Source organism: Macrobrachium rosenbergii, chromosome 48 (genome assembly GCF_040412425.1).
Source record: "Macrobrachium rosenbergii isolate ZJJX-2024 chromosome 48, ASM4041242v1, whole genome shotgun sequence".
In the NCBI taxonomy this organism is placed as follows: domain Eukaryota; kingdom Metazoa; phylum Arthropoda; class Malacostraca; order Decapoda; family Palaemonidae; genus Macrobrachium; species Macrobrachium rosenbergii.
The window spans coordinates 30650463-30660327 of record NC_089788.1 but is presented as its reverse complement, the minus strand read 5'-3'; the positions used below and the strand labels follow the sequence as shown (position 1 = coordinate 30660327).

At 37.0% G+C, this 9865-nt stretch overlaps 1 pseudogene; it reads right to left on the bottom strand.

Moving 5' to 3' along the window:
- Positions 1 to 8115: 8115 nt before the first annotated feature.
- On the bottom strand, positions 8116 to 9551 carry LOC136831018 (uncharacterized; annotated as a pseudogene).
- Positions 9552 to 9865: the final 314 nt, after the last annotated feature.

Genomic DNA, 9865 nt, shown 5'->3' with positions numbered 1-9865 from the left:
TCCGTGACCTGAATTTCCTGTTAGTCTGCTTGACGCTACCACTGTGGGTGGGTGTTTTGTGCTTCTTGCTTCTGCTTCTGTTTTTAACTACTAATATTGTGTCAATAAGTATGTTTCAAGCGATACAAAACGTTGGCTTCTTAATAAATGGATAGAGAACAGAATGGCTTTCCATAGCTCCATTACGTCTATATATATAATATTGCAACACATTCCTGAAGACATGTGATGTTAGATCTGCATCCAGCCAAGAGAAGAGTGAAAAGAAATGACTGGAAGCAGCCCTTTCGTGTATTTGTACACCTCATCAGGGTTCACATACTAGTGCCAAAGAAACAAAAACAGAGTCATAAGAAGTCATCGTGACAAGACAAACAGCGGTACTTGTTTTAAAATAGCCTTCGTTAAAATTTCATCCTCTTTATATAAACCTAGGCTGATATTTAACAAATTGTCACAGTCTTTTAATAATAGAAGGTTCCATTAAATTTTCGTGTCACCAGATCTTTACAAAACAATTTTCTTAGATTCTGTCCAGTTAATACCATGAATACTGTTATTCATGTGTACAAATAATGCGTTTGACATGTTACCTGTTCTTACATTATACTTACGTTGTTTCAGTCGAGCAGCCAGCTTCTGCCCGCTTTGCCCCACTATGCTTTATTACATTCTTTACAAGGAATCCCAGTGGTTTGATCTGTCTTGGATATTATTAGAACAAGTATAAACAAGTAAAAAATGCGCCGAAGTTTCTTTGGCGCAATCGGGCTTTCTGTACAGCCGCTACAGCGTATAATGAAGGCCGCCGAAAATAGATCTATCTTTTGGTGGTCTCGGTATAATACTGTATAAGCCGCGGCCCACGAAACTTTAACCACGGTCCGGTGTTGGCCTATCCTATATCGTTGCCAGAAGCATGATTATGGCTAACTTTATAACCGTACATAAAATAAAAACTACTGAGGCTAGAGGGCTGCAATTTGGTGTATTTGATGATTTGAGGGTGTATGGTCAACATACCAATTCGTAGCCCTCTAGCCTCAGAAAATTTTAGGATCTGAGGGCGGACAGAAATAAGTGCTGACGGACAGACAAAGTTGGCACAATAAGAAAACTGAAAGGAAGTATGGAATGTTTTTGTTTTCAGACTCTACTATTCTCTATCGATAATAGTATTTTGAGCTGTATAAAAGGTGCACTAAAACTGTCTGGGTACCTCATTTTGCCTGCAATTTCACGTATCAAGTCAAGTTCCTGAGCTAAAACTTCCGGGGTACTGACACGCATGCCCTTAAAACCTAGCAGAAAAAACAGCAGTCTTAGTTTTATATGAATGATTAGAATAAAAATGAATATAAGAACAAATATTTGTAGGCTTCCTATAAACAGAAAATTTGAACTTTCTATCCGATCTATGTACCAATACCTCTCAAAATGGCAATTTTCTGTCTTCCTTCTCAAGTGTAAACTTTATGCAGGGTACTACTATGAGATTCAGGGCCTCTGTAACAGGGTTTTTTCGCAATAACTTTTTATCTATGCATTTCATAAATATAACGCTTATTCAGAATACACTTTATATCTACACATAAATTTTGACTGTATTCTGCATTACGTAGGTTGAATAAATTTGGTACTTATAATGTAAAAGTGACTTTTTTTTTGAAGACGGGCCAACTTACTCAGAGAAAAGGTTTCGAACGCACTCGTTACGTAACTTATGACAGCATTTCTTCCCTCTTTCTCGATGGATGATTGGCTATACGTAACGAAGGCTAGACCTCTGGCAACAATGACATAAAAATTTAAATACTAGCAAAGCAGTATACCTTTATGAACTCTGAAACCTCTCCACTGATAATTGTCATAATGAACAAACCAAAAAAATATGTTAATAAATACAAAAACACTTCGATTATTAGTCTAACTCCCAAAATAAGTTTCTTAAGAAATTACAGTCTACTTTAGAACTCACAATCAAATTGACAAGATGTAGGGAATAGTTGGTACTTTTCAAAAACATAGTAGACAAGCTTGATTTGATAACTGCTATATCCAATGTCAAGCAATTTTTATTTATTGGCTATCTACCTATTTACTTTAAAAAAAAATAGCCGGTACCGTGTACCGTATTTTGGCTGTAAACCGTCACCAATAACTATCGTCAGAATGATGACTTCATGAGGCTCCACCCACTTTGGCCTCGTTATAATTCAGGATAACACTGAAGGCTATCATGGGCATTGTTGGATTAGAAAATTTAGCTTCTGGCTATAAAAACTCATTTCTCGAGTAGTTGTAAGAAGTGCTAAATGATCCTCAAGGATCCCAGCAGTTGGCCTAAACGTTTAATTCATGTATATTACTGCTATTACTACTGTTGTGGCACTACTGCTACAGTAGTATTACTACGCTAGCACAGATACCCCACCCACATCTATGTATCGTTCCGCCATTCATAAAGTCTTTGTCATGTTTTTTCACTGTGCAATAAGCCATGGCCTCCTCAGAAATTAAGTTTAACATTAGATGATAGGTTATTTCATTAAGCTAACAAAATATGACAACTGGGTATGTTATTGCCGATGTTGAAGCTAAAGATAAAGTATGGTATCATTCCTTCATTGCATTATCATCTTTACTATTTGTTTTGCTACATGTAATTATTTTAAAGGATAAATGAATTATGTTCACTTTACTTCTATAAATTCCCATTAGATGTACAAATAAAACTCCTAAAACTATTCATGATTTGTTTACAAAATGCAGTCATCATCACTCTCGAGGAAAAGATCATCCTCCCCATCCTCATCGTCACTGGCCAGGCTAATGATGACTGGTTCTACTGTCTCTCGGATATTGTCCGACTCCCAGTACTCCTCCTCGAAATGACGGGATTGTCGAACTGCTCCTGCCCACACTTCCGGGGTAACAGAAAGCCTGGCTTCCTCCAACCTGTCCTGCAGGTCGGATCGAGTAAATCGACGGAGGGAGGAACGTACTTGTCTCTTCATGACCCCCCACACCTGTTCAATTGCATTGAGCTCGGGGTGAGCGGGGGGCAAACGCACAAGCTCATGGCCCCATTCACGGATGGTGTTGTCAATCTCATACCTTCGCTCCGGCCGATTCTTTTGGCAAATAAGCAGCAGCTCCGAGCGTGTGGCAGAAGGTCGGAACGATATCCTGCGCTGTTCTAGCCACCTGATGAGAGAACATAATAGAACATTAATACCTTAAAGATAGATCATAAATTGTTACATGTAGTACAAGCAATAAAGTGCAATTTGATAAAGTTCCCGTTAAAATAGGTTAATTGACTCTTCGAACAATTTATAAATATATATATATATATATATATATATATATATATATATATATTATATATATATATATATATATATATATATATATATATATATATATATATTTATATATGTATATATATATTATATATATATATTATATTATATATATATATATATATATATATATATATATTATATATATATATATATATATATATATATATATATATATATATATATATATATATATATATATATATATATATATATATATATATATATCTCGAGGGCTGACAACCAGAAGTGGTTATGTCCAAAAAAGAGGTTTTGAGTAAATCGCTTCTAAAGACTTTGCATAATCATAAAAAATACCTAAATTAGAGCTACATCAGAAATATTTACTGTATATGTTGATGAATATATGTTGATGATATGAATGTTTATAAGACAGAGAAATATAAATTCTTTGCAACGAATAGCATTGCCAAAACTTTGATTAATTGGACATAACCAGTTCTGGATGGATAAGATTCTGCTACAATTTACTAGGATATGTAGTTAAACAATTTTAAAGAAAAATGCTTTTATACAATACATTCAAAGGATACACGAGGAAAATATTAATGCAGTACAAAAACAATGTTTTAAAACAATAAATCCTCTATTTCTGTATCTTGAAAGGTATTTTCACTATTCATCATCTTCTCCCGAGTCTTCAAGTTAGGGCTCTGGAACTTGGTCCTTCACATTTTTTGATGTAGGGAGGGCTTCATACCAGGGGTGTACTTCTGGAATCACAAACTTCTTGCAGAGGTTGATCAGATCCTTTTTCTTGGCCTCACTAATAGGGATTTTGCCATTATATGCATGGGAGAGGTTTTTCTGCTTTGCTGGCCGACCATGTCCCGAGACACGAAACTTCATGAATGTGTCAGTATAATCATAGCGATACATAATAACCCCTGGTTGATCTTTCTCAAATTTGAAGCTTTTAACCAAAAGCCAGTTGATAATATTGCCATCCTCACCAATGCGTTTATTTTTAATCAGAGTTTGTTCAAGCTCCTTGAAATTATGAAAATCCTGATAATGAAGATTCTTAATACAGTAGGGATTTCGATGCCTGGCACGACGAAATATGGATATCCATTCTAGCATAGTGTAGACACATGTGCTATTTTTCTCGTGCTCTGTTGCAGCATGCATTGAATCACATTCCATGGAAGATTGAACACTCTCCAAGAAGTTATGGGTGATTGTCTTGAGTTTAGTGTTCTGCACAGCATAGAGGAACATAGCTGCAATGTTCTGATTCCTGTTTTGGCCACTGCATGTATCAGAAAATAGGGATACCTCAGTCACATTTGGAGGGAATTGGCAGAGCCAATCATACAAACAAGTTCCGATCTCGTTGCTACCCCTACCACCATCCACCTCAGACCAGCAATAACAAAATGCACCATTCGGTTTATTGCATTATACACGCAAAGATTAGCACATAATTTCCTACTATAGTACATGAGTGAAACCGAACTGTATGGAATTTGAAGGACACTTTGCATATCAAATATAGCAGACACAAATGCATTTTCATTGGTTGCCCTCTCCTTATCTGCGGCTTTGGCCCTCTGTGGTGCTGCTTTTCGCCTAAGATGCTCAGCAAATTCTTCCTAAAATTTTTCTTTTTCTTCTCCTTTGAGCTGCTTATTTTTAGTACACTTGGCACACTGATCTTTTTGTGGATGAAAAAAAAAGAATAGTTTTTTTCATGTACTGGTGTTTTTGCTGGATGGGATGTTTCGCATTATTCTTTCTAAAGTCTGTAAATTTTGCTTATAGATAAACATTGATCAAGGTATCTACGACGAGTGTCTTTACGGGTATAGTGAGACACAATAGTTGGAAAGCGTTCAGTATGTTTCCGTACAGCATCGATATCTTCATTGTTTGTCTTGTTTGAACGAGGATGTTTACAACGCCTGTCCTCAACAGAAAATGTTCCATTTTCAGATTTATGTCTCAAAGAAGTGTCGAGGGGTCCATGTCCAATATCTAGGGTTTTTAAGAAGAACTTCTTACACACCCGCTTTTCCGTAATACCTTTGATTTTAAAGGAATACTCATAACTAGCTCCTCTCATTTTCTTTTTACGGTCTCCTCCTGCTCTTACTCTTTGAATTTGGGTGATATGCACTCTTGACAGTAAAAAATCCTTTTGACGATTGTAGTCACCAAGTCGCCAGTATTCACTGCAAATAATAACTCGCTCTTCTTCTAAAAAAAATTTCCTTGCATTTATACCTACACTTCGAGCAGTCTAACGGTTTGGGTACTCTTTCTGGCCTTTGTCTTCCCTTTGTGTCCACATATTTCTTTCCAAATGAAAGCCTTCTTTTCCGACATTCTTTTTCCAACCTTGCTTTTTACATTTTCTTTTTCTTGCACTTTTTTCAGTTGGTGAATTTCTGTTTCATGTGCAAGCTGGCCTGCTTGCTGATCTGCCTTCTTTCTTCTAATTGCACATGGTTCAGAGTTCTCTGATGCTGTAATGGACTTAAGCAGTTAATGACTTTGCTAAACGGCCTCTTCTAATAAGATTTGGACATAAACACTTCTGGTAGATATAGCCCATGGGGAAAGAATCATTTTGGTGGACTTAACTCAATTTTGCCAAAAATGGACATAACCACTTTTGGTTGTCAGCCCTCGAGATATATAATATATATATATATATATATATATATATATATATATATATATATATATATATATATATATATATATATATATATATATATATATGGTAGCCTGCTCAGAAGAGTGACAGATCAGAAGAGTGACATAACATAAGAGTGACAAAAATACTTCTCAAAAGAGTGACATAACATAAGAGTGACAAAAATACTTCTCAAAAGAGTGACATAACATAAGAGTGACAAAATTACGTTTTTCAACACTAGATTATTGGAATGCATGGGGTACTAACACTGGTTCAGTGATTAAAATATTTATTTCTTTTTTGAACATAAAATAACTAAAAATTTTTAAATCATGACATGCGAAAAAAATGTACACATAAAATTACTTTAAATATTAACATATTTTTGTAAACAAAACATTAAAATCAAATTATTGTTTTCAATCTTCGTCAGTGTCTTCCTCTAAGTTGCTAGCCCCATTACTTGTACCTAAGAGTAAATTGTGAGCAATTCCCTTGACGTATTCATTTAAAGAGACTTGTCCCTGTCTACTTAATACTATTGCGAGCCTTTTCTCTCTTTGGATTTGTTCTTTCTTCTTCTTAATCGGAGTAATGCTTGATGTTAGACGTTGTACCTCTTGGTCTGTGCGATGATCTTTCGTAAACTCCCTAATCATTGAGTATACCCCCAAATGGTAACGCTCAACTACTGTTTCAAATCACCTGTGCCAAGCTTCTACACAATTATTTGTTTTTGGAAGATTGTATCGTTGCAAGTGATGAATGCTCCATACAGTAGGATTAAATCGTGGAGGATGACGTACATGATTTTGTCTTGGCCTGCCTCTTCCTCTTCATGGAATTATACGCCTCCCTAGCACATAAGTCTCTCCAAAATATTTATAGACTGGCTCAGCTTCATCTGGAATGTCATTTGAGAGACTTAAATACGCATCATGGATTTCATCAGGCCGTAAAATGCTAGGGCAGCCAATTTTCGTAAGCTTAAAGCCAAATTTCCATCATTTTTGTAAGCATCAACAGGGTTATGCTTTTGAATACTTCGGTATATACGTTGGCACAGGTGAAAAAAGCATCCGGTGATCGTAGCATCGGGAAATTTTTCTTGGAGAGCTTTGATGCAAGATAATTCAAAATCTACCATGATGACTGTAGGAATTAGTTGAATTCCTTTTGCTTCGGCAACTGAAAGTAAATGTTCTAGCATTGATGAATATATTTGTGTAGTTTTCCCAGGCAACAACGCATATACAGCTGGGAAAGTTTGCTAATGGAATATGTAATGGATAGTGTATATCTGATAGAATTGTCGAGGGCAAGTCTTAAATGTTCCATCCAGGAACCAGATATTTGAGTCGGCTAATCTTTGTAAATTATTTTCACTGCCAAAAGCTATGATTCTTTACTGTACCTCTTCATCCTCGATTTCTGCTTCCAAACCCTCACTCTCGGTTTTTTATCAAACAAAAGGAAGTTTCTCTCTCCTGTATGGATAACCTGTAACTTATTCGGGATTACCAGCTAAATGGCAGATTCTGCTTCCACTGGAAATTCTTTTTTACGTATACGATGGATAGTTTGCCTCATTGCTGATGCAGATGGCATTTCAGCACCATAGTTTATATCTACTTTCTGTCTAGTTTCTTGTATAATTGCCGCTGGTGTTGCATTTGAAGTCTTAGCCTGGCCTTTGAGTTCTGCAATAGATTGTAGTATCTCTTTTCTCCCAGCAAGCGGTGCATGATTATGTGCCTTTCCTCCAAATATCAAGCCACCTTGTTCATTAAAAAGCGAAACTCCTCGAAGTGTTGCAGCACCACCACAATTTTTGTCCTCGCACCGGAAATAATGATTCTGACCTCCGGACCTCTGATGCCGGTATATGTGCTCTCTGAAGACTAGCTTTTCTTTTCCTTTTTGGGATGTGGCAAAACTGTACTCATCCATTATGGGCAAGACGATGTGAAAATACAATATGCTCTCTAAGGAACACCTAATCCAGCCGATAGCTATCAGACAACAAAACAGTTTCTTGAAAATATTTTAGAATGTAGCCTTCACCTAGACATTTTCGAACAACTGCTATTCTAAGAGATGTAAGTACTGTGAAGATAGTACAAGTATCAACAACCATTACTGTTATTTCGCAGTTATAACAATCATTAAGTCAAAGAGAGAGAGAGTGTGTGTGTGTGTGTGTGAGAGTGAGTGAGTGAGTGAGTGAGAGTTTAAGATTCCGTAACTTTTCCGTTACGCTTGCATATTTTCATATTTGTCACTCTTTTGTTATGTCACTCTTTTGAATTTTTTTCCAGAATTGTCACTCTTTTGATATGTCACTCTTATGAATTTTTTTTTGTTTTCAGGTTTGTCACTCTTTTTTGTTATGTCACTATTTCAATACATATATATATATATATATATATATATATATATATATATATATATATATATATATATATATATATAGGAAGTCATTATAATTACCTGACGAGATCTGCCTTTTTTGGTTGCAGATGTAGGGCATCGACTCTCCTCGATCAGTGTGCTATGATACGGTGCATTATCAAGCACAAGTACAAATGGCTCGGGAAGGGATGGCAGAAGTTGCGTCGTTAGCCACTGTTTGAACAACTTTGCATTCATCTCGCCATGGTAGTCTCCCTGATTGGTCTTGGCCAGGTAGCACGGGTATGAACCATCTATAAAGCCCTCATTCGTGCCAGCTGCCACCACCACAAAACGCTCACCTTCTCCAGGAGGAACCTGACGACTGTAAGTGGGGCTGGTGACATCCTGCGTAGTGTCTGCCCATTCCCTGTTGTGGGCCATCCTTGTCGTTTCCCTGTTGCGGGCCATCCTTGTAAGCCAGGTTTCATCTACGTAAACGACCACTCTCCCCTCCTCCCGCTGGTGTCGTAGATCACGGAGAGCAGTTACCCGGCGGCATACAATTTCCAGAGATTCCTTCCTTACATACATCTTACGTTGGGAAGTTTTATACGTGAATCCCATAGAATGCAAGAGTCGAAGTACTGAAGCCCATGATGTAATTTCCGGAATAATGCCAGCTGTTTTGAGGTCATTTGTCAAGGAACCAACAGTAAAATGCACCTCTCGGCAAACTTTCTGTGGATACAGCGGCGAATGGCACCAATCGTAAAGTTATCAAAGACAGGTGGCGCTTGTGACCCTGACGATGGTGAAGGAACGGAACTGGGGGCACGGTTGACGGTGACCCTCACTGCACCTGCAGTCATGCCCAAAACATATCCAACACGGTCGTACGGCCTAAAGAAGAAGAAAAAAAATTATATCGGATGATCCATTGGTCTGTGGAGATTTTAGCACATATAAGCTTGTATTTACTTTGGATAAAAATCTTATTTTAACGAAAATAGTTATATAAAGACTGTTTACATACAATCTCTCTATTTCTCTCTCTCTCTTGGTGGCATAGTGAATAGTTAATGGAAATGTTCAAAATCCTGAATGACATTACAGGTATTATAATCACGTTACGCTAAATACAAATCAGATCATAAACATTGGATTTAAACTAGAAACTGAATAATTACCTATTCAGGCTACAGTAAATATGGCCACGGGCTTTCTCTTGACTGTATAAAGTTGCAAGTCGTAAGACAAATGCAGTTTTGCAACCACGTGGACAATTCCAAATCCTGTTAGCCATTCTTGACTGCTATGGGTTTCAGAGCCAATGGACCAAGGTGAATCAGTTTCTGTCTGGTGGATGGGCGGGGCAACATTTCGTCAAACGGTGTTTACCTTGCTTACGTAATGAATGTTTTTCGACTCTTGGCTCGTAATC